The sequence below is a fragment of the Malania oleifera genome, chromosome 1, assembly GCF_029873635.1.
Source record: "Malania oleifera isolate guangnan ecotype guangnan chromosome 1, ASM2987363v1, whole genome shotgun sequence".
Classification (NCBI taxonomy): Eukaryota; Viridiplantae; Streptophyta; class Magnoliopsida; order Santalales; family Ximeniaceae; genus Malania; species Malania oleifera.
In genome coordinates, this window is record NC_080417.1 from 115,922,615 (window position 1) to 115,930,992 (window position 8,378).

Sequence of the window (8,378 nt, forward strand, 5' to 3'; positions counted from 1 at the left end):
ATCAAATGAGTGTGGCATGAGAGGATAAATGTGAATGAATTGAATTTGTGAAATATTGGTATGAAATATGGGAACTGGAGTTCCAAATTGTTTTTAGGGGATGTGGAAAATGAGATGCTGGTTTAGGACCGAGGGCTATGAATGCCTAGCAATTCCAATGATTAAATGAGTTGTGAAAAATACTGGAATTGCTTAAATGCTTTATGGAATGAAAACAAGTTACTATGCTTTCATTATAAATTGTATATATGATGTATGAACCACTTAAGGAACTGGTTACTATGAGAGCACAGTACCATTGCTAGTGGGTGATACAATGCAACCACGCCTTATTGGTAAGGGTGGGTATCTAAAAAGTCGATTGGCCACTGGTTCTGGTGTTTGATCCAGGGTGGGATTGACCAAGGCAGACTTGTAACATTAAAGTGATTAGACTAGTGGGCCGCCAGAGCTAGATCGGGTCTACAGACCACATAACCCGTACCATGGGGGAAGTAAATTGTGTTTATGTGGTGTTCCTAGTCAAGGATGAGTTCGATATGCATATACATGATTTAAAAATAAAATGGGCGGAGTTACAGTTTTGAGTACCAAGCTGAGGGACTTTACAGTGTATGGGCCTATATCCTACCCCAACCTCGGGAACTCTCTCTTGTAATGAGCTACACTATCTTTTGCAGGAATAATATATATATCTTCTATATTATAGGGTTGATAATGTTTAAATTGCGTAATTCATTTCAGTTAAACTTACTATTATTTTTCTATTGGGAATAACTCATGTAGTCACACACTGATGTAATTTGAACCACCTTACTGAGAAGTGTCTCACCCCAATATACAAATCTTGTTTCAGGTCTTATAGGAAATCGGACCTAGCATTCTAGAGGATTCTGAAGCGTAGTGTTTTTGGGAGTTTTTTTTTTTAAAGTACTCGTGTAAGTACTGGACTATTTTCAGGTTATCTTTTGGGATTGTAATAAGAACATTGGAAGTGTTTATGTAATAGTAATGACTTAGAACTCTGGAATGGTATTTTGAAGATTGAAACTTTTCTGCTGCTTTATTGTATGTTGTTTATGGTTTGAGCAACCGTGACTCTTTAGAGTTGGACCCTCTTACAGTTGATATGAGAGAGTATTTTGTTTATGTTATGTTTTCTAGCACTCTGGGCCCATGTGGCGGGTCGGAGCGTTACACCTGGTTTATAAATCTTAAAGATTTTTCAAGATGAAAAAATTTTGGACCATCACTTCTCAAATACATGTCTTTAGTTCATTCCAGAGGTCAACAATTGAAGTAACATATGGTAAGCTATTTCTTATGTCTTTAGAAATATAATTCATGAGCCAAGAAAGTACCAGATTATTTGCACGAAGCTAAGTAGTGTGTAGAATACGATGAGTAGTAGGAGGAACAAAGATTGAGCCATCAATGAATGTTACCTTGTTCTTAAGAGTGAGATCAATGTTGATCGAATGGCTACAGGCAATGTAGTTGTCTCCTGCATAAATTTGAGAAACCAGTCAAGACCCTAGATTATCACTAGGGTGAAGAAAATATGGGCTTAAAGGATCATTGGAGGGATTTACAGGAAAATCATCTGATAGAAGTGAAGAATCTGAAGAGTTAAGAGGATTTGCATTAGACATTTTGTAAAAAATGCAAGATACAAAAGATTTTGAAGAAAAATTCTTGAACAGAATTTTTAGTCTAGATTACAAGAAAAGAATGGAATATATGTGGAAGCAAGAATTTTGCTCTGATACCATGTAAAAATTCAATAAACAGAGAGAGAGAGAAGAGAAAAGGAACTGAATTGCATTGAATCAATTTGTCAGCAGCGAATACAACTGAGAGAAGAAAATACAATTGAGAGAGAGAGAGAGAGAGAGAGAGAGAGAGAGAGAGAGAGAGAGAGAGAGAGAGAGAGAGAGAGAGCATACTGAGATATTTAAAATACAGAGCAGCCTTTTTGAGTATTTATACTACATTGAAAAATCTTAAGTACTCATGTAACTGAAAACAACTGAAAATTAATTATATCAGTTAACAGTTAAAGATTTAGTTGAGCCTTCTTGAGCTCCTTGATCTGCCTTGAGTTTTTCTTCCTTGGATTTTAATTCCAAGTTGTCAATGTGAGATGCTATACTCCAACACTTGGCTTATTTAATTTTTGACATTCAAATCTAAACTCAAGTTTCATTTATCTTAATGAATAGGTTTCAATGAGTCATTATCAAGCTAACATTGAATATCTTGTGGATGTTTAGGCGTATTTGCAATCTTACTCCTATATGCTTGATTTTACTTTTTTTTTTTCCAGGGTTAATTTGAAAGCACATATTGTTTACCTTTTTTCGAGGTTAACTTGAAAGCACATATTACATCTGACCTACACAATAGGAGGTAACCTATCTTTTCATCCTTCCTATAATCAAGCCTGAGAACCACAAAATAAAACTCTCAAACTTTAGCCACTACAATGTCCCTTTCAACACTCTATATTTATTTTTCATTAATTAGAAATAATATTCCTTTAAAAGTGGGTTTCAAAATTGTGTAGCATTTAAATTAAATACATAATAAACAGTGAATAATTTAGGCTCCCTAGTGCTAATCTTTTTTAGTCTAGCAATGGCTACTATTTTAAATTTTTAATGTGCTTGAATGGAAATTCCAATTTTAAGCTAAACTTTTCAAAAAGAATTTAATTTTGAAGAAAGATCTCAAAAATAATAAATATTTTTTGAAATCTACACTTTGTTTTCCAACTGTCAAAAAATAAAACAAAATTTTTTTGAAATAAAAATTAAATATTTTCAAATATACACTCTTTTCCCAAGGAACTTTCACCTTAAGCTAAACTTTTAAACACAAAAATAAAAATATAATATAACATTTTTTACCTGGAGCATAACGGGTCTATGGTATGAAAGCTCATTGAAAATATTCGCGCTTCAAAAAAATATAAATGCCTATACTTAGACTACTCATAGACTTAGGTGCAAATAAATAAGCATAGTGTATAAAACTAGCTTAGACTAGGCTCAAGCTCTTGTATGCCAAAGGGCATGCATGATGACTTGGTTTGGGAAAGAAAGTATTCTTAAATGTAATTTAAACTATAACTTAATAATGACAACTCAACAATTTTCTTTTAATTTTTGATTTGGTGTATGATTGGATGGGTGGTATTTAGATATTCCCAATATTTTGAAGTTGACCCGAAATCCCAAATCCCGAAGTTGACTTTGTACTAAAATTTTTTCAATGTCTTAAATTTGACACCGACCATGTGCTTAAAGAGTTTAAAGTAAGAATTTGTTCTTTGTTCATTGAATAAAATAATATGTGCCTACAATTTTATAATATAAAAGTAATTGCATAGTGTAAAATTAGATTTCAGTTCATGCACAACAATTTAGTCATAGAGAAATATTTAATTTTAGAATATTTTTAAAGAAAATGTTAACAATTAAATTTATTCTAAAAATATTTAAGTTAATAATTAATTTTCAAGTTTAAAAATGAAATTTATTAATAATCTTCAAATATAAAAATTAAGGATATATTTTCACAAGTTTGCTTTTAAATGAAACTTCTCTCTCCAACTACTACATCTCTCTCTCTCTCTCTCTCTCTCTCTCTCTCTCTCTCTCTCTCTCCCCCCCCCCCCCACCGCGAGCGCGCGCGCGCGCCCCCTTTCTCTTTGTTGTCATATGAATATATCTTTTGCTAATTAGTACGCCATGAAATTGGACTAGTGCCCAGTTGAATGAAAAAACCAGTGGTGGAGCAGTGGGTGAGGGGACAACAAGCCCAATCCGAATCAAAATAGGATGAGACTTGAAGAGTATTGATAGTAGGAAAAAATAAGTCTTGGCTTGGAGATGCCTTAATGTATCGAAGAATACGTACGACAACATCATAATATGGTTGTCTAGGCTAGTGCATAAATTGACTGAGAATGTTGACTGGAAATACAATGTCAAGACGAGTGATGGTGAGATATAGCAAACAGCTAACGAGTCGCCGAAATGAGCTTGGTTCGGAGAGAAGATCACCATCAGTATTATTGAGCTTGAAATTTTGTTCCATGGGAAAGTGTGCAAGACGAGCACCAAGATGACCGCTATCAGTAAGGATGTCAAGAGCATATTTCCGTTGATTAAGAAAGATGCCAGTGGGAGAATGAGCAACTTCAAAACCAAGGAATATTTTAGTTTGTCAAGATCCTTTAGTTTGAATTTTTGAGCAAGCATGACCTTGAAAGTTCTAATATCGGAGATATCATTGCCCGTCATGAGAATGTCATCAACATTAACAAGTATGAGAGTAAAAGACTGACCCCAAGAGCGAGTGAAGAGAGAGTGATCAGCATGAGATTGGGTGAAACCCTCAGCAAGTAAAATAGAAGATAATTTAGAGAACCAATTGTGAGAGGCTTGCTTAAGGCCATGAAGTCATTTCTGAAGACAAAAAACACAAGTCTCCCCCTACTTGCAATAACTCGGTGGAGGGGTCATATAAACCTCCTCATTGAGGTCACCATAGAGAAAAGCATTGTTGACGTCCAATTGAAGGAGATGCCAATTCCAAGTTGCAACCACTGTAAGAACACACCTAAGAGTAACGAGTTTAGCAACAGGAGCAAAAGTGTCATGATAATCCAAACCTTCTATTTGAGTGTAGCCCTTGGCCACCAAGCGAGTTTTGTGTCGCTCTATGGATCTATCAGCCCGAATTTTTGTTTTGAACACCCATTTACAACCAATTAGTTTTTTTCCAGATGGAAGGTGTTGAAGAACCCATGTATGATTGGTTTATAAAGCTTGGAGTTTAGAAATCATGGCATCATGCCAGTGTGGGTGTAGCATAGCCTGAGAATATAAGGTGGGTTTGGGATGTTGGGACATAATAGAAAGAAAAGCCAAATGTTGATGAGAAAAACGATGATAAGATAAAAAAGAGGAGAGACAATGAACCGTACTTGAGGAAGGTCTTAAAACTTGTGAAACCGTGGAGGACTTTGGTAAAATAGGGCAGATATAATCATCCAAGTAAGAAGGATGTGTGATAGCTCGTTTGGGCCGTAAAGAGATGAGTAGAGGAGGAGGTGGGGAAGGGGGTGAGGGTGAGGGTGAGGGTGTCGGTAAGGAGACCAAGGGAGAAGGAGGGAGAGAAGAAGGACTAGGATTAGGTGTGGTTGGTTGGGTAGGTAGAGAGTAGGAATAGTGTATATCAGGAATAGGAAGAGGAAGAACTGGAGAAGGTGTAGGGGTGGGAGATATGAGATAATAGGGAAAAACATTTTCTTCAAAGGTGACATCACGTGAGAGGAAATTTTTTTTTATTTTCAAGATCATAAACACAATAAGCCTTATGATGAGCAGAATAACCCAAGAAAACACATCGAAGAGCACCAGGAGAGAATTTATCGCAATGTTGGCGAGCGGTTTGGGCATAGCACAAGCACCCAAATACTCGCTAGTGTGTATATGATGGTGGTTTCTGAAAAAGAAGTTCATAAGGGGACTTATTATTGAGGCTGGGAGAAGGAGTGCGGTTAATTAAATAAGTTGATGTGAGGATGCATTCACCCCAAAAGGAGATGGGAATATTAGCTTGAAAATGTAAACATGGAGCCACATTAAGAAGATGACGATGTTTGCACTTGGCAACACCATTCTATTGAGGTGTATCTACACATGTGCACTCATGAAAAATGTCGTGATCATGGAAAAAGGTTTGAAGTTGAGTAAATAGAAATTATTTACCATTATTAGTGCGCACATGCTAAACAGTGCAATTGAATTGATTTTTAACCATGGCGCAAAAATTCTTAAGGCAAGTGAAAGTATCATATTTCATGCGCATAAGATAGACCCATGTAGCATGCGAGTAGTCACCCACGATTGTTAAAAAATAATGTGCACCAGAAAGTGAAGTTATACGATTAATACCCCATATATCACAATAAATCCGATTAAAACAAAATGTGCTCTTATGTGTATTCAAAGAAAAAGGTAAAAGAGTGTGTTTTGCTCTAACACAAACATCACAAGCCAAAGGAGAACAAGAAATATTTAAAATTTTTGAAACACATGAAATAGAAGGGTTACCAAGCCGTTGATGCCAAAGAGTAGTGTCAGAAAGATGCTGAGAGTGGAAAACGGATCCAATCAGCTTCCTCATTGATAGGTCCTGAAAAATACAAAAAGTAGAAAAGAAGATAACAACACAATTGAGATCAGTGGTGAGTTTGCGAATGGACAATAAATTAAATTTAAAAGAAGGCACATAAAGAAAGAGAGAGATTAGGAGAAAAATGCATAGTGCCAGTATGAGTTATAGGAACAATGTCACCATTAAGAAGCTTAATGGGGCATGGTTGATTAAAGAGCTGAATATTGTCAAGAGAAGAAAAATTGGAAGTCCACCTGAATCAATAATCCATTCAGTATTAGAAAAAAAAAAAGGCAGAATGACAAGATGAAAGGTTACCAGCAAAGTTGGCAGAGTTGGTGTTTGAGGGCGATAAGAAATCCAAGTGCTGGCGGTATTGCTTGTTGGTAAGACCAGTGATAGAAATCTCAGAAGAAGTTAAAGGACCTATGACATTATTTGTAGTTATTGAAGAATCATGCTTTTGGTCGGGTGTGCCACGAGACTGAGACATGTTGTTGGGAAAACCATGCAGCTTATAACATTGTGCTTTCCAATGACCATCACGACCACAGTGGCCACATTTTGGGCGACCACGCCCTCACTCCTTTCTATCAGAAGAATGAGAAAAAATACGAGGAATCGCCATGGCAACAGATTCTATTGGAAGATTAGAGATATGAAGAAGGCGATGCTTCTCTTCTTTATGCAAAATTGAATAGACTTTGGTGACGGAAGGTAAAGGATCCATGGCCAAAATTTGACTGCTGATGGACACATATGAGTCATGTACCCCATCAAAAACTGAAAAACTCGCTCAGTTTCTTGCATTCGGATTAATTCGGTTAGGGCACCACAAGAGCACTGTGGTGTGGAGGCAAGCATGGCGAGTTCATCCTAATAACCATTAAGTGTTGTAAAATACACAGAGATGGTCATGGAACCTTGGGTAAGATTAGCAATGTCACGCTTCAACTTGAAAATATGAGGATTGTTGCTTTGAGAGAAACGATTTTCAAGATCCAGCCATACATGACAGTGACATTCATGATAGATCACATTGTGAACAATGGATGGATTAATGGAGTTAAGGATCCATGATAAGACCATATCACTGCAAAGTTCCCACAATTGAGTTTCTATTTAGGAGGACGTTGGTTTGGGAAGGGTACCATTAACAAAACCAAATTTATTTTTGGCATTCAAGGCCATTTTCATAGCCCTCTTCCAAGTAGGATAATTGTCACCATTGAGAGGAGTGGACACGAGGATGGCACCAGGGTGATCAGTAGAATGAAGAAAATATGGAGAAGACACATCCAAAATTGATAAGGATGTTGCTTTGGAGGAGGAGGACTCTGCTAATGTGATGCCACACATTATTCAAATGAACCAAAAAAAAATGTAATAATGCTAAATTTTCCAGCATACGACGCACTCCTCAATTCCACAAAATCATCAAAAATAACTGCCTAAGGGGCGACAAATTTAGAACACACTTCATCGAACTGGGCACAAACTCACAGACATTTCTCTATTTCCACTAAAATGGCAACGTTGACAATCGAATGCAGTTCAATCCAACTAAGGTTTCTCCTTTTCTAGATACAAACAAAGCAAAATCAAATCAAACTGCTTTCAGGTTGAAGTACCCACAATGAGACAAAGCATCACCAATCAAAATCGAATCAAACAATCGGCATATGTGAAATCTTCAAAATTTTAAATGAACAAAATAAATACTTTTGGACCCAAAAGGATATAAAACAAAGCCTCTGGCGTATGGAAGTTTCTGCCAGATGAGAAGTTGCCTAAAGGAGATGGCGGGAACTAGGAGAGAGTGTCAGAGCAGAATGCCGAGATTTGCAGTAGAGAAACACCGAGAATAGAGAGAGTTGAGACAACGCCAAAATGAGAGAGAGCCAAGACAGAGTAACACGATAGAGTACCAAGAGTGGCAGCTGAGAGACACCGAAAAGAGGGAGGCAGCCAAGAGAGACTGAGAGCCTGAGAGAGGTAGTCTGCCAATGATGAATGACGAGGACGAGTCGACAACGAAAAGAGAAGCAGAGAGATTAATCGGCTATGGATGAGCAGAGACGAATGAGGTGGAGAGAAAAACTAAGACGACGACGACGACGACGACGAAGAACTGAGAAACTGAGACATTGTCAGGAGCTGCTGCTGCTCTTCGTCGAAGAAGACATCAT